We start from the raw sequence: 17,584 nt of genomic DNA, 5'->3' as shown, positions 1-17,584 counted from the left end.
GACAAGGGGACAATTTTTGCTGGGACTGCAGCACATGAGGAGGGGAGCTTTAACCCCTTCCATCCCCAACCATGATAGCAGTGAAAACTGCCCCCCCTCTCCTGTTAGCCTTAGGAAAACAGCACCCACTGGTGCCCTAGTTATGAACAGCTATCATGGTTAGAGCACACATTCCCACACAATAGCAAAAGACACATCCCCCAGTGTCAATAGGACTGTTGACATCCACACCAGATATGTGAATGGAAGGCTGCTTCACGTATGCTGATCTCCATTGCTGGATTGAGACATGAGTACATGAATACTACCATTTCTGTCCATTTCAGTCACAGAGTTTGTGGTTTCTAATTGACAAATTTGAAAGTTTTTTGTTTGCTTGCTTTGTGAATGGGTAGAAAGATATTGCCATCCCATTCTATGTATACTTGACTTGGGGAGCAATTCAATCTTCCTGCCAAGTCTGACTGGACTCTTGAAGCTCCAGGGCTACTACATCCACAGTTTTGCCACACCAGCTGTCAGGGTGGAAGTGGGGTGGGGGCAGCCTAAGGACAGCAGCTGGACCACCTTGAGATCCAATGGATCCTGGGCCTGCACAGCCCTGCCCCTTTTCTGGCCCCTGGAAACACCATTTCAAGGCTTTCCACTGGCTTCTACCAGCAGGGATTCCACCAGTGGTGCTTCCATCCCCCTGGACATTCAGTGAAAAGAAGGGGATGCTCAGTACCATCAAAGAGACACTAGTGTAACTCCTCAGGCAGCAGCTGATAGGTCAACAGGGCTGATGGAGGGACACTTCTACCCAGTTAAGCCATCCACCCCCAGTCAGGTGCAAAACAGGGTTGTATTGTTCTGTCTGAAGATTAAAGAACCCTTGAAATTACCAAGAGTTCCAGAACAAATGAACAACCTGGGCTCAAATTACTAGGAAGCCATATTGAACACAGTGTCTTCCTTCCAAATAAGCATTCAAGCAGTCTGTTAAATCAGCTTTTAGGGTCCTTAACTGCCTATTTGACTGCATTTCCTTTACAAACAGAACTGAATCCTGGCTTCTAAGGGAACAAGATTATATGCACATATATTTAAATTTGATGGGCTTTCCCCCTCATACCTGCTTATCTTAATTTGCTCACTATAAAATTGTGTTTTTTGTGTTGTTAATTGCAGGTTTTCTTGTATAGGAAAGCAACTTACAGCCCAATACACAACTCAGTTAAGCAGAAGCACTTGGATTCAAGTTTAATTAGCCCTATTGAAATCAATAGAATTAAATCAGTATAAATCTTAGTAACCCTGGTTTCACTTAGCTGGGCTATAGATCAGCTGCCCATTTCACTGAAGGGTGGTATACCTCCTGTTTGTTCATTGGTATCACTAGACAGACAAATGATCCTAATGTTACTAGAGACAGCTTGAAATCTGCTTCCACCGTATGCCTGCAGGCTTGCTAGTTCATATGTTTGACACGAAAGAGACTTGGGCCCTCATTCATATGTGAAGCAAATCAACATTTACATCAGGAATGGGGATATTCAACCATTTTAGTTTAGTTGAACAATTTTAGCACGTTTAACTGTATGGCAGGAATGAAGAACCTGTGACTTTCCAGATTATGTTCTCATCTTGCCTCTCTAGTCTCATCTCTGCTGTTAAAAGATACCTGGGCCACAACCCCTTTACGTATTTAAGTTCAAATGCTTTTTGAATCAAGCTGTCCACCCAAAACAAGCAAACCTCTCCAGGAGAATCCTTTGGTTCACAAGAGAGCTCTTGAAGCTTGCAAACTGATGCCTTAAAATGTTAAGTGCTGTTCCTTCAGGCCTGTGGTGTAGATGAATAGTCACACATTGGCGATCCTCTTGCTTAGTTGCCTGCAAAAATGGGTGTGTGTAGGAACTAAGCACATCAAGCATCTATCACACCACAACACAGGAGTTGTGAACTGCATTAAGTCCTTGTGCACCAAAGGTTCTGCCCTGTAGTGGACAGCAGGGTGGAACAGTGATGCTCACCTGACCTCCAGTTGCCTGCATCACTGCAACATACCAAGGAGGAGGATATAAGGAGCAGTGAACTTTGCTCCAACCTGGCCCTCTCCCTCCCCATTGTGGTATGCATGAGCAACCAGTAGGAAGGTCAGGTGAGCGCTGCCACCCCACCCCAACCCCTCATCCATTACTAGTTGGATGCCTTGTAGAAACTCCATTCAGTTCTCATGAATCTCCTTGGTGCATACCAGTCTTCATGTCATTTTGGGGTGCTTTCCTTAACGTAAATGATTTGAAGAACCTAGCCAGTTAGTATATAACTTTGTTTTGAGCTTGCTCGAGGCGAAAAGAGTTTTCAACGTCACCATCATAAACTCACCCTTTAGTTTTGTGAATTTAACTCATATTTTGGAAACCGTTCAGTGACATTCCTTGTCACAATGTGGGTGCGTAGTCAAGCTCTAGATACTTGTTCTAATATATCGCTTTTTGCTTTTATACTCAGCTTTCCAGGGTAAACCTTCATAAGGCAGCTAACAACATCTCATGTGATACAATATGTCAGATTTTAAAAAGTAATTAAAACAGCCTCCCTAGAGAATCTATAACAATTTTTAAAAAGTTAAAAAGCAGTTAAAAAGTCAAGCCAGCATGAAAACACCATAGTTCAATGAAAAGCCGAGCTAAGCGTAAGTTTTAAGGTCTGCATAACAATTGCTAATGGAAGAGCCATAGACAGTTCTCAGGAGAGGAATCTGAAAGATGTGAGGCTACAATTGAAAATGCCCCTTCTAACATCACAGCTCCTAACTGCCAACCAGAGAAAAGGGCCTCTGCAACTGATCTCTCAGAGTTCAGGCACATTCACATGGGTATAAGTCACAATACAAATTGATGACCCCGCTGCAATTTAGACTAAAAAATTAAGTGGCCAGCCATGTATTCTGCAATAATGTAAACCGTACAGTAAGACTGAATTTCCTTCCCACTTTCTCAAAAATCAGGTCTGTTTTCCGCTGTTTTCATTGATGAGGGGGGGAGTTCTCTGAAGTTTTTGAAAGGGGATTGCCACTTATCTCACTGAGTCTTTCCAAGAATTGAGGCCAGTGAGAAGCCTCAGAGAGAGAGCTTAACACCACTCCCCACCAGCCACACTTCCCAGCATGCCTTGGAAGCAACATGGCACACCCTGATGCGGTGTCACTCTCAAAGCATTCCAATATGTTCATACAGCAGGAAGTTTAAGTTTAAAAAGAAAACTTTATGCTCACTTCATAAAGTTAAGGTAAGGCACAATCTTCTTTCAAAATATTCGGATAAATTTTTCTCAACACACAAAATTTTTTGGCAGGGATATTTCTCACCCACACAGCAAATGGTCAAAAAAATGAAATTTGAGTATAGCTCTGGTAAAATTGGCCCTTATATATATGTTCACTGAACTACATCTATTCAGTTTAACAAGAGCCTGGTTCATAAATGAATATTGATGCTGAAGACATCAAGTGACGGGCTACAGATGGGGATTGTGATTTACAACCAATGGCAGAAGTTAAATCACTTGATGTCACCTCCAATGCAGTCCTTTTCAATAGAACCAATTTGCAGACCTTGCTGCCAGTTAACAAGTAATAAGAAATCTATGAAAGTACTTGGATGTGTACATCTTCTTCATGCTGCAGGTCATGCAGGAAGCATTAGGAAAAGGGATCAAAAATAGGACTTCCAAAACCATGATGTCATAATAAAAATGTATTGCGATACTTAGAAAGCTATGCATAATTCTGGCTGTGATACCTCAAAATGGACCAGGAACAGGTGCAGCAGCAGAGCAAAAACCCCTGGAGAAAAGGTGTTAGTCTGGAAAAAAGAGCCAATTTGGGGGAATATGATAGAGATGCATAAAATTATGCATAGTGTGGAGAAAGAGGCTAGTGAGTTTTTCTTCCCATCTCATAATAATAATACAACTTAGTGTTACCCCATGAAGCTGAATGTTGGAAGATTTAAAAAAATATGAAAGAGAGATACTTATTTACACAGTGCATCGTTAAACTATGGAATTTGCTGTCACAGGTTGTAACCACTGCCTACCAACATAGATGCTTTAAAGAGCAGTTAGACAAATTCAGAGAGGATAAGGCTATGCAGCGTTTGTCATCATGGTGCCTGTAAGTTGACAGGATCTAACTACCAGTCACTAGGGAACAACAGTGGGGAAATGCTATTGTTTGTGAGCATCTAGTTGACCACTGTGAAAAACAGGATGCTGGATGCAATGCTAGTTCAGATGTGGTCTTGGGTCTAATACAGCAGGACTTTTCTTTTGTTCCCTGTAAAGTATCCTGTTCCTTTGAGACTTTAGGTTGCTTGATCCAGTTCCCATTAATGTACTTATACAAAAATTTATGGAAATTATTGTCAGCTGGGTCACTTCTATTGTTCTTGCTTTCTTTTAAAATTCCCATTAGTTTTGCAGCTATAAGATTTATTTTCAAAGCTTGCTATCTCAGTAAAATGGTTTGCTATTCACCTCAAACAGCAGGGACAGAAGGGTTAAATTATTTCCTTTCCTCTTGATCACTGTGAAGAAGGGATTGCAAGACAAGATTATTTTAGCATTTGGCTAAATAGATTCTTTGTGAATTCTGCCCCAAAGCAGTGAGAATTAAACAAAAAGGAGCACACTGCCTGAAAAACAGCTGTAATTTGTAAATTACATTGACTCTGCAGTGTGATCATTTTACAGGGCTTCTCTCTTGAAGTTCCCTGCAGACTAATCTTTATTCAGGTCCTCTTCTATAATGGAGAGCTTCCCCAGACCCCAAACAATTATTTATTATAGCAAACACACTGTCAAAATCAAAAACCAAACAGTTTAAGTTAACTTTTTGTCATAAAAGAAAAACAACCCAATATTGCATAGCAGAGTATTTTCCCAGTGAACTACGGTTAATGATGCAGATACACTATTAATTTGACTAGCAAGGTCCTCGCCCAAAGGCACAGAAGTGTCTTCAGCAAGGGAAAGTGGGCTGAGCCACTTGCAACTGTCAAGTGGGATCCAGGAACCATGCCAGAGGTCAGCGTTTAGAGGGGATGTCATGGGGGTTGGCAGAGTCAGGAAAGGAAGCCTTTATATCCCTTCCTGCTAAGGAGAACCAATAACCAGTCTCGATGGGTGAAGCCACTCTCAGCTGGACCCTTTCATGCAAAGGGAGCTGTGTAAACCCATTTCCCTGGTGACTCACCACACAAGTCAGCTGCCCACAGAGACACAGATTCCCAGTTATCATCCTAGCAACTCTTTGCAGGTCAGGAAATAAAACTACAAGCTGGTCCAGCATTCTAGATATAAAGCTCCTATCAATAACTGTTGGGCTTCACTGAGGAATCAGTGAGGGGGGAGGGGAAGAGCTTTATAAATCCAACATGGAAATAACCTAGCTCTTTGTGCCACATACAGTGGTACCTCGGTTTAAGAACAGCCCTGTTTACGAACGATTTGGTTTATGAACTCCGCAAAACTGGAAGTAGTGTCCTGGTTTGAGAACTTTACCTCAGTCTAAGAATGGAATCCGAAGGGTGGAAGGGCAACGGTGGCAGGAGGCTTCATTAGGGAAAGCTGAAACGGTTTCAGTTTAAGAATGGACTTCCAGAATGGATTAAGTTCGTAAACCGAGGTGCCACTGTATTATATAGAGGCTGCGAGTTCCATTTCAAAATATTTGACATAATCACGGTGCTGGTCATGTGGGTGTGCTGATCCCTTAACCTTGAATAAGTTAAGAGGTTGCATGTAAATTCAGAATTCTCACACGTTCCCTCTGATCTTCTTGGGTACTCAGTGCGCAGTAAGAATGGTGGTACTGTTGTGGCAAAGTGTTTGTTACTGTCTTGGGGCTGATGTTGTAACTCTCTATAGCTGGGGTGTGTATGAGACAGAGCTAGAGATCCATGAATCCAAACACATCTGTGTGATTTTTATTGACAGTAATGTTTGGATACATCTCTTCATGCTACAGTTTAAAGGTATTTTTCCTAAAATCTCACAGGCATCAAACCAGAGAAAGCAGCTTGAGGATTTGAAACCAATACAGGTTTCCATGACTCATTCCTAAAAGGACATTGATATAGGTTATCCTTATAAGCACTTGAGAGTCCTAGGGCCATTTTTATAATAAGATAATAAGAACATAAAAGTCCACCTAGTCTAGCATTTTGTATCTAAGAGTGGCCACTCTGATGCCTCTTAGAAACTTACAAGCAGAGAATGATGTTTGATCTCAATATCTGGTAGCCAGAGATATGCTGACATGGAAAATTTCCTAGTGCTAACATAGATTGCATCCATGAGTTATTAGCAATTCCACAGGATATGTAACAAAATCCCAAAAAGTTCTGCTCAGTTCAGTGGTACTTAGTTCCCAGTAAACATGTGCAAGACTTGCAGCCCAGGTCATTTCTTTTTATTTATATCCCATGATACACCGAAAGGAATCTACAGCAAACTAACAAATCAAGGAATCCAGCCATTACCAGAGACACATGGGATCCAGCTAGAGGGGAAACTACAGTCATGCTATTCCGTTGCTCCATTTGAATCAGAATGCAAAAATTACTGAAAGCAAAATATTTCAGGTGTCACATTATGTGGGAAGTACAGTGGTGTATATTCAGACTTTCCCAGGTAAGGACCCCAGAGACTGGCTGCTTAAATGGCCCAGGCACGGACCTAAGGGAAGCCCTCCTGCTCTGCCAGCTCTGCCCCCTTGACCAGCCCACATCCAAACCTGCACTCCCATTTGTCAATGCTGGGTGCAGGGTTGGTCCAGCTCCTGATAGTTGATGTGGGCTTATGCCCCCCCACCCATCCAGACTGGGCATCGATCCTGAGCCACCTTCGTTGGGGACTTTGGAGGTGCCTCCGCTGTCTTGCAATGCCTCCGCACCAAGAGGGTGAGCAGACTTGTCAGACTCATCAGTTCATGAAACTTTATGCCATCAACAGTGCTGTTGAGATAAATGGAGTTCTCAAACCAGTCGTGCGACTGGAGAGCTAGTGAAGATTTTGTAATCTTGTAGTCACATCTATGAATGAATTTGCGTGTGTATTTTCTCAGTCCCAACTGAGAACCCAACCTGAACCGCAGTCTACTGTTGCTGGACTACAGCTCCCATCATTTCTTACTACTGGCCATGCTGGCTGTGGCAGATGGGAGTTAGAGTCTAAAGACATATGGAAGGACCACAGGTTCCCCCATTCCTGTTATAGGTTTGCATTAATAAGAACAGAAATGAATCCATATATTGCAGAATCTGCTACCACAGAAACAAAGCAATTGGATGCTGAAAATCAACTGCTTGTCTCAGTTTAGGTGTTGTTTTTTAAAATCTGTATCTGGCTCTCACATGCCTGAGCTACGCCTAGTAAGGAAGGATACCCAGTTTTCTTTTCTGGCTCAATTTTTTCTAGCATAGCTAAAAAAATTACAAGCTTAGTCAAGTGCTTATCCTAGACCTTAAACCTATTGAATTGTTGACACATCTATCTAACACAGATTGGTGGTTGCAAATCTTCCATATCATTACATTTTGCTATTATCTGCTGCGCTGGGGCCATCAGGAGTGTCTTCTTTGTCTAGATTACTTTTTTTTTTTTTTTTTGGTAAAACTGATGTTGAATTCTGAACCTATTCCCAAATTCTGAAATTTTGTTTTTAGTTTTCCAAGTATCTGATTTCAACGAAGGAACAACAAACATCATCTGAGACAACAACAAAAGAAGAGTCACTTTGGGCATTAGGTGAAGCCAACAAAGCAGGGAGCACAAACACCTAATGCTTTCTGTCCTGTGCTTTCCTTCATATATTTTCCAACACCTAACTTCATATTCCAGATTGCAAGATGTGCAAATTCCCAAGAAAATGACAGTTTGCCTATCTTGTGGCAGGATGAGATATGAAGGTTGAATCTTGCATGGTACAGAAGTGCCCAGAGAACAGGAAGCTTGAGGAGGCTGTGCTTCCCATTTCCTCTGAATTGCCGAATGTCCAAAGCCACACTAAAAAGCACATTAAAAACACACAGCACATGCAAAATAGTCTTTCAGTTACACTAAAATATATGAAACCAAAATGCAACTAACTCTTTTCCCACTGTCTGCTTTTCAAGGTAGAAATCCCCTAGGATGTTGCCTCAGTCCAAGTCAGTTTTGTAGACCATGTACCATGTCTTAATACACTGTATGGGGATTAAAAAAATAGCCTTAGCTTTTTTGTTTTCTATGGTTCTTGTTGTATAGAAGAAAGACTTAAACTGTAAATAATGTATATTTAATAAAGAGAGCCTTTTGTATGATTTTGTGTGGAAGACCAGCGCCTCATGCCATGATTCTTTTTCATATATAAAGCAGGGGGGAGGGGGGGCTAATCCTGAAAAGTGGTTTCATTCTGTTCTTGCAGGCAATTAATTATTGCAGTAGGAGCAATGTTGTGGACAGTAATAAAATGTGATGCTCCCACAACTCAGATTTATTGATTTCAAACACTGCTAAAAGTGCTGTCACAGGACATTTGATCACTGCACAGCATTCCTGACTCCAGTAACTAATCATGGTTTGCAGCACCTGCCTCTGAAGTGCATGAGGGCAAATGTGTCGACTTGATAAAAGTCAAGTCGGGAGATCTGTTTGGGGTCTGATTGCAAGGCACCTCCTGGAGCACAAAGCAAGAGCTGCTCTCCAGACTGGTGTCTCTCTGTGTGACACTTCCACTTGCTTTCACTTGCCACACTCTTGTGTGAAGAATGTTCAGTATCACACATAGAAAGCTGCCTTATAACCAAGTCAGACCATTGATCCATCAAGCTATGTACAGGCTAGGCTGATTGGCAGTGGTTCTCCCAGATTTCAAATAGGGTTCTTTCCCAGCCCTACCAGGAGATACCAGATATTGAACCTGGGACTTTCTGTATTGTTGAGCAACAACCTTCACTATCCTATGATTTCTATCTCATAGGCACATATTTTCATTATACAGTGGTACCTTGGTAGTCGAACGGCTTGGCTCCCAAACAAATCGACTCCGGAACGCCACAAACCCAGAAGTAAGTCTTCCAGTTTGCGAACGTTTTTCGGAAGCCAAACATCCCACACGGCTTTCGCAGCCTCCAAATGAGTGCAGGAATCTCCTGCAGCCAATTGGAGGCCTCACTTTGGTTTTTGAATGGACTCTTGGAATGGATTAAATTTGAGAACCAAAGTACCACTGTACTACAAATTAATAAACTATGATCAGGGAATGGGTAATGGCTTAGGGCCACAACCCTACTAAGGACAATTCCCAAGGGTTAAGCAAGACGCGGCATTAATTTTTTTACCCAACTGCCAGCTACCATACACAGGAAGAAATCTGCACAGCAGGGTAAGCAAAGGCACTTGACATTCAGTATGTCCTCCAGAAGCAAGTTGCACTGCAGCACAGGATTTGGTGTCTCAGTTTCGAATGGAAGAATCAGCCCTACTTCTTGATAATTATAAAGGGTCATTTCCCCACCCTCAGCCTTCCACTGTTGGCCAAAACACAAATAGGCGTTCACATCAGAACCTAAAATATGGTGCAATATTAGAAAAGGACCAGGGGAAATTTTAAGGCAACAAGAACTGTGAAGCTGCTCAGACCTCTCTTCTCATTTGAAGCTCTAGCTACTCACTCCTGATTACACCTGACTCACTTAACTTTGATTGGTCACTGCTGTTACCTTCATGGCCTGTGTTTGACACTTTAGCATCTTCTCCCCTCTAATTGTGACTTCTTCAGCAGACCATTATATATGTACCTGCCTTTCATCTCCCTCACTGTTCCTGTAGCTTTTCTGACTAATCCCAGGTATCCTTTCTTGATTATCCATTCTAGGGTGTTGTTTCTGTCCTGCTTCTTCTCAGACATGCTCCTCTCCTCTTCCCACATTACTGGTTTTCTGGGGTTTTTATTTAACCTGGAAAAGTTGGATATATTAAGTATTATGGAGAGGGGTCTCAATGAGAAATGCATAGGCAGTGTGATGCCAAATGTCTCTGACTCTGTATCCCAGATGTGGGGACAGTGGTCAGGAGAGGGGTTCAAAAGAAAAGTAGGGAGAGGGGAAGAATTAAGTAGTGCTCAATCCAACCAATATCCTTGTCAAACATTTCCCCTGGGATGAAGCATTACCTGTGCACTTCATAGTCACTGGATGGCACTAGAGTAGGTAAGGCCTTTCTAGGAATGGCTATTCAATTTTGATATTAGTGCCTGAGGTTCAGAAGCATTCCCAGGACAACACCAAACAAACAGGACACTGGACACACTAGGCTTTGTTTTATGGACAAAATAAAGAAATTCTGCCACGAGGACCAATGCAACACACTCTGCAGTGTGTATGAATCACACCAAATTCTTCTTTAGCATGGAAACTTGAATGGATTTCTATACAACCTGCCACAATTTACAAGCACTTCAATCTTGCCCGATTACAGTATCACAACACTTTGTTTCACCTTCACACTAGCTTCCAGGAAGAGGAATTAAATGCAGGATGTTTATGATCCGGGCTCAGGGAGACTGCAAGTGTCATCTTTTAACTGCCAGGCAATATTAAACCTTCACTAATAACACTGAGCAGTAATAAAGCTTCAGTCAATCAGATGCAAGATTCATTTTGTTGAACCCACAAGCCTTGACTTTTAAGAACAACCTTATTTCTCCATTGATCAAAACCATGTCCTTCTAACAAGACTATGACTCCTGACTTGAATTTGCTGCCCATTGTTTATTATTATGGAGATGTGATAGTATCTGTATATATAAAGGCACTGGTTAGCATCAGTAAATTTATCTGGAGAAGAAAACCTGTCATCTCTACCTCCTTTATGGCATTTCCCAATTATCTACCATTCATTGTGCTGTCTTTATGGTTCCATGTCAGAGTAATTCTAATAACAACAACAACAATGATTGTACCTAAATTCATTGGACAGATTTGAGTACAAACAAACATTATAGCTAATTCCCCTCAATAAGCAATCACAATAAACCAGCCTATAGCAGTCAGGAGGCTGGAATTGCCGTTTAGAGCAATCAGGCCCAAATCCCTCCACTGCAGCACTATAATATAAAATAGAACTATATGTTCACAGTATTCCCAATCCAGACTATGCTTTCAATATACAGAACTGTGAGATACAGGACAGACATAGGCAGAATGGAGGAATGCTGAATCCTGCCTTACCCTCCACTTTTCAGAATTCTACAACTCCCCTCTCTGGCTGCTTATTCCATAGATGTGGTTCTGAGACATTGTTCTTGGATGAGTATGGAAAAGTATCCACATCCCAGTGGAGCAATGGCAGGACATGACAAAGCACCAGAGTCACCACCACATCCAAGTCCCCAAGAGCCAGTGTGGTGTTAAGAGCGGTAGACTCATAATCTGGTGGACCAGGTTGCTTCCCTGCTCCTCCACATGCAGCTGCTGGGTGACCTTGGGCCAGTCACACTTCTCTGAAGTCTCTCAGCCTCACTCACCTCACAGAGTGTTTGTTGTGGGGGAGGAAGGGAAAGGAGATTGTTAGCCACTTTGAGACTCCTTAGGGTAGTGATAAAGTGGGATATCAAATCCAAACTCCTCCTCTTCTTCTTGCTCACACCACTCTGGGTGGAAATCATGGGAGCTGGCAAAAGCTTGCTCTGGACTACACCAACCTGGAGTTGACATAGCCCCTGAGCCCAGTGCCATCAAGTGATAGAAGAGTGGTAGAAAGCTCCACCACCTTTCTCCATTCATGAGTTGAAGGAATAACCTCTGAAGTTAGAAGCCTCCCTCATGTGATTCTAATTGTGTTGGGTATTAAATAGAGCCAACACTTATAGAAGAAACCGTTTACATACTCAGCTGCTAGCGAATCAAGAAATCAAGTCAGATAATGCATATATGAATGTGGACTACCCCTTAGAAAGAAACTTCCTGTCCTCTAACGTCATCTCAAATTTAATGCATTTCAGCACTGGTAATTCACATGCTCAGTAGCAAGTATGGCTGCAATGTCATTTAGTGACCAGGCACTGAATCATGCATATGCATTTCTGAATGAGCTTTGGCTCTAACCTACAAAAGGAATGTCAATATATTTTTCACAAAAACTACTCCACTACCAAACTGTTCTTACAGACTTTCCCTACCTGGTACGATATTAAACCCTAAATCTGTGTAGCTGCTGTTTAAATCAGTTGCCAACAAGGAGATATATCATGTCACAATCTATTAAGTTCTCTTCTAGCCCTTCAGTTGTATAATTCTAAAATGAATTCCTGGGGAGATAGAAAGTTGTTAAGAACCACATTTTCCTGTACCTTGCAGAAAGGGATCAGTGAGAAGAACTGAAAAGTTTCATCCACAAGCTTTCAACAGATACTGCAGTAGAAGTAGATAGGTTGAAGAAAGCACCCTATTTATTGTGCTTTAGTCTTTTAAAGTTACAGCTCTCTTAGGACACAAAAATAAAACATCTCCCCGTAGTCTGTTTTGGGGCTATTGTTTTCCGATAGGAAGCTTGGAAGGAACAAACAGGATGGACTCAGCAGGCAAGCAGAGCAGGTCTGTAGCATTTTAATAGAGATCCCTTGAACAGAATATGTTTAGTGACCTCTTAGAAAAACAAGGGGAAGCAGCCATGTGCAATCTATTAAAATATATTTGCGCCTGGCTCTTCAGAGTACTTGTTTGAAAATAACACCAACCAACCAATTGGTAGCCTACGTTTGTATGATAGTCAGGGTAGTGGATTGTGTTGGGAAACTGTGTACGTGCAGCTACTCACACAGAGTCAATTAAGCTTTGGCAGACAGCCAGAAGGTCATGTGAAGGAGTTTGGCAGCCAGCCAGAAGGTCATGTGAAGGAGTAAGTCTGCCTGGTGATAACAGAGGCATGGAGACAGCTCCCTGATTGGTCAAGCTTTCTCAAGGGAGTGATAATTAATGGCCTACTAACTGGAATGTGTTAGTTCAGTGTTTGGAGTTCAGGTGTTCAGTGGTTCAGTGTGTCAGTGAGTGTAGGAGTTGTGAGTCGTGTCAGAGAGAGCTAGCTAAAAATCTGTGTTCTGTTCCTGTAAATAGTCCACTGTATATAATAAACACCTAACTACAAGTTCCTGGTTCCTGGTTCCTGCTTCGTCTATCCTGTCTGCAGCCAAGTCGCCAATTGCTTCCGTAGATTCTGCGTTTACTCTGCTAGGTCTAGCTAAGGTCCTACAACTAGTCCGAAAGTTGCGAAACACCAATAGGTTTTGCCAAGGGGAAGCAGCCATGTGCAATCTATTAAAATATATTTGTGCCTGGCTCTTCAGAGTACTTGTTTGAAAATAACAGCAACCAACCAATTGGTAGCCTACATTTGTATGATATTCAGGGTAGTGGATTGAGCCTGCAACATAAAGCATTTTGGTGAAAGGTGCCATTCAGAAATCCACTAAAGTCTTCTCCATTAGGACAAATGGGGCATTGCTCCACCAACCTCAATTTGCCTTCAGCCAGTTCTCTCCTGCCTGCTTGCCTTCTTATTGACAGCTAGTCTAGGGGGTGGCACTAGCTCTCACCTTCCTCCTCCTAGGTCTCAGCTGTGCTCTTGTAGAACTCAGTAAGGAGGATGGGAACAAAACTAAAAAGCATTCACGTTGCCAATTCTTGGTTCTGGCTCCAACTACTGCTGGCCTCCCTCCCTTCCACTCTATCAGACCCAATGTGCCCTAGCTACTACTGTAGAAATCTCAGCTCAAAAGTCCATGTCTCTCTTGATGAAAGTGAAAAGGCAAGAGGGGAAATGAGAAGGTGCAGCAGAGGTAAAACCCAGTTCCAGGGCTCCCCCCCCCCCGCCCCACCGAGTTTAATTGACAGATTCACCAGGCTCTGTAAGCAAATGAGGCTTTGTTCAGGTTTGTTGGTAACAGATTCACATAGGAGATGTGAGAATGGGGAGAATTATCAAGTGGAGTCTCGATACTTCTTTCATTTCCTTTGATGGAATTCCTATGTCATCTAGCAACCAAAGTTGGTACTATTTCTTAGCATGCATTTCTAAATAAAAGCTGGAGGTTGCATTTCAACTGTATAAAGATCTTATGTGCTTTTCAAGTCGAACCTATGCAGACAGAAGCAAGCACCACTGGTTCAGTGGAGCACCCCAATGACTTCAACAGAAGCAGCCCTTCTTTCTTCAAAAGATAATAAACACCAACTCATGAAATACTATGAGGCACACCTGAGAGAACAAACACATTGCCTCAGTTTTAATAGGCACCCTCAGCTTCAAGGCCTGCACTAAGGCCTCAAAGAAGAGAGAGGTTAATCCTTGCATGCTGCCTCATCCTGTGAAATGGTAGAGCCATACCTGGCTATTTAGTTGAGATTCCTGTATTACAGCAGGTAACCCTTGGGATCTCTTCCAAATCTAGAATTCTATGATTCTATTTCCCCTGCTCCAGTCACAAAGACCCTCTAAGACTGAGCCTTACTCCCAAACTTGCCTGCAACAAAGACTTGTGAGGAGCAAAGTTAAAAAAGCAGTGATATTCATTTATCTATGCAAATGGACTACTCATGGTTCTTCATCTCTCTAAATCAGGAATGTGGGACTTGTGGCCTACCTGGTGTGGCTGGACTACAATTCCTATCATACCTGACCATTGGCCAATGCTGGTTGTGGCTATTGGGCTTGGAGTCCAACAACATGGGGAGGTCTACAGGTTCCCCATCCCTGTTGTAAATCCCAATGTCACTTGCTCTCACTTTTGCTGCTTACCAGAGTATGTTTGAGACATCCAGATACAATTGTTTATTTCAGTTCTGCTAAAAACCAAGCTGTGTTTTGTGTCTCAAACATTTCAAATCAAATAAAGATTCTTTCTCCCTCACGAGTGTCATTTTCCACTACATGGAGAAGCCTACCTGTTCCTCCATCCATATCCCACCAAATCCCAAAAGAATTAATTAGCTGCTTATATTTTTATCAACCAAATAATAAAAGTGATGCAGGTTGCCATGCCAATTAGGGAGTTTACTCCAAAACAAGTCTCTGTTGACATTAACATTGTTCACCCAGGGGATCAAGATCTAAACCTCATTGCTGCTGCTATCTAATTCACTTATCAGAGATCCTCAGAATAACAAACTGCCTTGTTTCCCACAAGTTTCCTTATTTGGGGTTCAGATCTGTGATAGTTTTGATCCAAGTTGCTTATTTGCTGATAGTGGGGAGAGCTAAAGACTTCTGAAACAGCTCTTCTGTCTCTGGAACTTGCTCTAGCTATCATTTGGCTACAGAGAACCTGAGAAAACTACAATATTTAGTGGGTCTTCCATGAGAACATGTGCAGCACTGTCCAGTATGATGGCACATCTTCAGATGCTTTTCCTATAAAGAGCAGTGTGAAACAGGGCTGTGTTATCTGACTCTGTTTAGTATATTCTTCTTTCTCTCTGGTGCTCTCATATGCCTTCAGTTCGACCAAAGACTGATGAAGTGTTGACTCAGGATGTTTTCAGCACTCCACACATCAGCATCTACCACTGAGGTGGTAGGCAATTTTGTCTACCTGGGTTCCACCATAACTAACAAGCTCTCCATCAATGCTGAGCTGGACAAGCATTTTGGCAAGGCAACTACGGCAATGGCTTGCCTCTCCAAATGGGTATGGGAGAATGTGATGCTAACAATCAATACCAATATGAAGGTCCACCAATCTTGCATGCTGAACATGCTGCTTTATGAAAGTGAGTTATGGGCAATTTATACCCAATGACCCCTTAACACCTTCTGCATATCCTGCATCAGGAAGATTTGGGGGCATCACTGTTGGAAACTGGCCCCCTCGGGAAAGGCCGATTCCTCTTCCCAGGCACTCGGGGCCTGTTGCTGATGATCTACCCTGGCTGGTTTCCAGACATACGAGGAAGGTCTTGAATAAGCGACATCTCCCTCATGAGAGGTGCACACTCCCTTCCCCCTTGCATAGCAGCAGGAGAAAGAAAACAGTCTGAAAAAGTAGTCTATTTCATTCTACTTTATTCCTGGACTGTACACTGTACAAAAACATGACTTCTCTCTCAGAAGCCTCCAAGCAACTGACTAACTCCTCCTGTACAGGAACAACAGGAAGGTCTCATGTTATACTGAGAACACAACTCTGAGAAGAGCTTGGAACTTCCTGTCCCACGCTCAGACACATCATGTGATGTAAACATCGAGCTGCTTGTTCGTAGCTGCTGGACACTCATATTACAACAATCACATGGCAGGACATGGCAGGCTCATGTCCACATAATGGAAGATGGCAGGATCCCCAAGGACATGCTCTATGGGGAGCTGGCTTCAGGTACCAAGCCTGTTGGCAGACCATTTCTGTGTTACAAAGATGTCTGCAAACCAGACATGAAGGCTGCCAACAGCAACCCCACCATGTGGGAATCCCTTGCAGACAATCACAGTGCCTGGAGTCAGGTTGTGTATCCATAGCAGTGATCAGAGGAGGAATGGTGACTGGAAGGAGCACAGGGAGAAGAAACACCATGGTGCATCTGCAGTAGCACAACTGCCTTCATCTGTCCCAGCTGCAACAAAACATGTCTCTCCTGTATCTATCGCTACAACCACAGAAGGTGCTGCAACCTTCCAACAGTTCAATTTCATCCCCAAAGGCGCACTCCTCCATTGTGTCCCAAGACAGACAGATGCCAACAACAATAGTGGACTCATAGGAAGAACTAGGTAACCTTTTAGAAAGAAGCTATTGGCAAAAAAATGACATAGCTGTGATGGGTGTGAGTGTGTACTAGAGAAAGTATTTGTAAGATGTAGAAACTTAATGAAAGATATTTGATGTTGATGTCAGTTGGATAATGATCTATTTTTCACATCTAGGGGTGTGTGTGTGTGTGTGTGTGTGTGTGTGTGTGTGTGTGTGTAATCTGTTGGTCAGTCCATCTGCACAGTAGGTATCTAGAAAATTTCAGATACTCTAAATACTCTCTCCAGAAAGAGCTGGAGATGCTAGGAAGTTTTTCTGTTTTGCTTTAAGTGATTGATGCTTTTGTTGACCACAATATTGAGATCATTGGTCTATTTAGTGCAGCACTGCCAACACTGATTGGCAGTCACTCTTCACAGTTTTAGATAGTAGATATTCCCACTCCTACCTGGAGATTGAATTGGGACATTTTGGATGCAAACCATGTGCTCTACCACTGAGCTGTGGCCCACCCATTCCAACTATGGCACTCCATGATCCTAAGATCTCTTTCCTGGTTCCGTCACCATCAGTTAACATATAAGCAAGGTGAGTATATTTTGCCTCAGTGTGCTTAATTTTCACTTGCTTACACTGAAGTGCATTTTTGAGATATCCTTTTGGAACTGCGTTTCTTGTTTTGTGGCCCTAAGTAATTTGATTTGGTGTCATCAGCAAAAATGACCTCCTTAATGACCATTATAAGTGAAAAAGCAGTTGGGACACCACACTTCATATGCTCCTCGAATGGGAGAACAAACTCTTTGTGCTTGT

Source organism: Podarcis muralis, chromosome 1 (assembly GCF_964188315.1).
Source record: "Podarcis muralis chromosome 1, rPodMur119.hap1.1, whole genome shotgun sequence".
Taxonomy (NCBI): Eukaryota; Metazoa; Chordata; class Lepidosauria; order Squamata; family Lacertidae; genus Podarcis; species Podarcis muralis.
Note: the sequence above shows the minus strand (reverse complement) of the source record.